Source organism: Mus caroli, chromosome 13 (genome assembly GCF_900094665.2).
Source record: "Mus caroli chromosome 13, CAROLI_EIJ_v1.1, whole genome shotgun sequence".
NCBI classification, from domain to species: Eukaryota; Metazoa; Chordata; class Mammalia; order Rodentia; family Muridae; genus Mus; species Mus caroli.
In genome coordinates this window covers 30,308,919-30,312,207 of record NC_034582.1, presented here as the reverse complement: position 1 = coordinate 30,312,207, position 3,289 = coordinate 30,308,919, and the positions used below count along the sequence as shown (strand labels likewise).

The 3,289-nt window shown below is 39.6% G+C and overlaps 1 pseudogene; it reads left to right on the top strand.

Moving 5' to 3' along the window:
- Nucleotides 1-677: 677 nt before the first annotated feature.
- Nucleotides 678-1,460, top strand: LOC110308491 (annotated as a pseudogene).
- Nucleotides 1,461-3,289: the final 1,829 nt, after the last annotated feature.

The following is a 3,289-nucleotide window of genomic DNA, read 5'->3' as shown; positions in this document are numbered from 1 at the left end:
AATTCAAAAAAAAAAAAGAAAAAGCAGATCTTAAAACAGCCAGTATTTCTCCAATGTTCATATCAATGGTGCTTTATTTAATAAAACTACTTGCAAGATAAAAAAAAAAAAGGAAAAAAAAAAAGAAGTAGGGAGGAAAGGGGGTCGGAAGAGACAGACAAGGAGTAGGCAAGAACAAGATGTCATCCTCAGGGATCAGCTTCCATTACCTAGGCCGGGCTCATTAAGTTTCTCTTGCCTCCAATGAGCCCATCTAACTGTGAACCCATCAGTAGATTAATCATTTGATGAAGTGAGAGCCCTCAGGATCCGGTTAGTACCCCCAGATTCCCAGGTAGCAACAACACCTTTTGCACATGGTTTTGGGGAGACATTTTAGCAGCCAGTATATTTATTTGTATGCTTGTTTCTGTTTTACTACACTACAAATGATTTTGTGATTAGACTATGTTTCTTCTATCATTTTGTGCCTAGGTTTTGGCAATACCGAACACAGCACTAGGTAATCATAAAATATGTTGGGGGAAATCATGGAAGAAGTTAAGATCCTTGATTATTGTGATGTCATTGAAAACATGGAGGACGAAAGTTCACCTTACCACACATACAAAACCCCAAAAGAATTAAAAACAATCAATTTAAAGAGAAGGAAGGCTCTTTCTGTTCCCAGCACATCCATGGCTCATGGTCCCAAAAAACACCTGAAGTGTGTAGCTGCTCCAAAGCATTGGATAAGTTGGCTGACGTGTTTGCTTCTCATCCATCCACTGGTCCTCACAGGCTGAGGGAATGCCTGCCTCTGATCATTTTCCTAAGGAACAGACTTACGTATGCCCTGACTGGAAATGAAGTAAAAAAAGATTTGCATGCAGCGATTCATTAAGATTGATGGGAAAGTCAGGACCAATATAACCTACCCTGCTGGGTTTATGGATGTCATCAGCATTGACAAGACCGGAGAGAACTTCCGTCTGATCTATGACACCAAGGGTCGCTTTGCTGTTCATCATATTACACCCGAGGAGGCCAAGTACAAGTTGTGCAAAGTGAGAAAGATCTTTGTGGGCACAAAAGGAATCCCACATCTGGTGACCCATGATGCTCGAACTACTCGGTACCCTGATCTCCTCATCAAGGTGAATGACACCATTCAGATTGATTTGGAGACAGGCAAAATAACTGACTTCAAGTTCAACACTGGGAACCTGTGTATGGCGACTGGAGGTGCTAACTTGGGAAGAATTGGTGTAATCACCAACAGAGAGAGACATCCCGGCTCTTTTGATGTGGTTCATGTGAAAGATGCCAATGGCAACAGCTTTGCCACTCGGCTGTCCAACATTTTTGTCATTGGCAAGGGTAACAAACCATGGATCTCCCTTCCCTGAGGAAAAGGAATCCACCTCACCATTGCTGAAGAGAGAGGCAAGAGGCTAGCAGCCAAACAGAGCAGTGAGTAAAATGATCTCTAGGAGACATGCTGGAAAAGTGTTTATACAAGCCTTTCGAGGCAACATGCTAGATCAAACAGCATGATGAAACTAAAGAGAGAGAGAGAGAGAGAGAGAGAGAGAGAGAGAGAGAGCATGGACGTACTAACATCAGTTGAGGCAACAGACTCAGCATCCAAGAAATCTTTTTTGTGTTTATCTCAGCAAGGTTTTTGGTTTTTTTTTTTTTTTTTAACTTGTGGTACATACCTGCTATTCTTCATAAATTTTGTTGAGAACTGATTAGACCTGATCATTCCAAACATCAGGTTACTTGGCCTTCCCTAAGAGAGATTATGGGCACAGCCAACAGACTAACTAGGAAATCCCTCGAACATTCACTTTAACTATTTGTTCCATTTCGACTTTAAAAAGGCAAAACAGCCTGGCGGTGATGGCTTACGCCTTTAATCCCAGTACTTGGGAGGCAGATGCAGGCAGATTTCTGAGTTCGAGGCCAGCCTGGTCTACAAAGTGAGTTCCAGGACAGCCAGGGCTATACAGAGAAACCCTGTCTCNAAANAAAANAACAACAACAAAAAAGGCAAAACAAATGATTGAGCTGCAGTTTTAGATAATATTATCAATTTCTACCTTTCTGTGTATAAATTGGCTAGATAATGTAATTTACTATAATATATAATAATGTGATAGGTTTAAATCTATGTGCTACAAAGATTTTTTAAATTTCTACCTTATGCATATGAGTTTACTTGCAGGTATGCCTGTGTGCTACACTTATTGAATACTGATGAAGACCAGAAGAGGGTGTTGGAGACCCCAGAAATGGAGCTATAGATGGTTGTGAACTGCCATGGGTGTGCTAGGAACCCAACCTGGGTCCTCTGCAAAAGCAGCAAATGCTCTTAACTGCTAACCCACTTCACCAGCCCCCTGCAAAGATTATTCTGTAGAGTGATTACTCATTTAAGTAAATATCAAATATCAGTAAGGTTTGCAGCTCAGTTCTACAAACGCTCGTTGTAACCCTCATATGTCTTAAGTGCATTGTTCTAAAACATCTACATGTAAAGCTAAGAACAGCTAGAATACATTGTCTATGGCAACTGAGCTTGCAATTACTGGCAATTACTGGAGCTTTGTTGTATCTACACACATCTTCCAGCAGAGGGCAGTAAAGGACCAGTGTGATGTTATCTCGTAATCTCAGCACCCACTGGCCTATCTTGTTAAATTGGAAATATTCAAAAGAAGGGGGAGAGATGGTACACAGTTCCAGTTTCCTTCATTCCTAGGTTGCCCTACATGGTCTAATGTGGGTTTTATTACTCCCTGAGGATTGAAATATCTGAGAGCCTGTTGGTTAAATGTTTGCTCTTGAATCAGCAGTAAGTGTTTGAATTCTGGAAGTTTGCTTTAAAGGCAGAGGAAGGCTGTGGAAGGATGACTTGTGTCTTCTGAGCCTGTCACTCTTGGATAGAGACTTTTTACTTTAAGAAGTCTCTGCTTGGAAGCTGGTGAAGAAAAGAATAGGCTATTACTCTGTGGCAACTTGTATTTTTTTTTTTTAACTAAGTCATGTACATTTATATACTAATTTTTTTATTGTTCATCCTAAAGCTAATTAAATAAATACATGTGAATACATTACTAATATTACTTTCTCAAATGGCATCTCTTAATTTGGGTACTTTTTAAATGAATAAGTAAAATAATAATATTGAAGGTTTTTTTCACCTTTTTTTTTTTTTTTTTTTTTTTTTTTTTTTTTTTTTATCTCAAATGCTATCCTGAAAGTTCCCCACTATGTAGTTTTGGCTAGCCTCTTGCCTCTATCT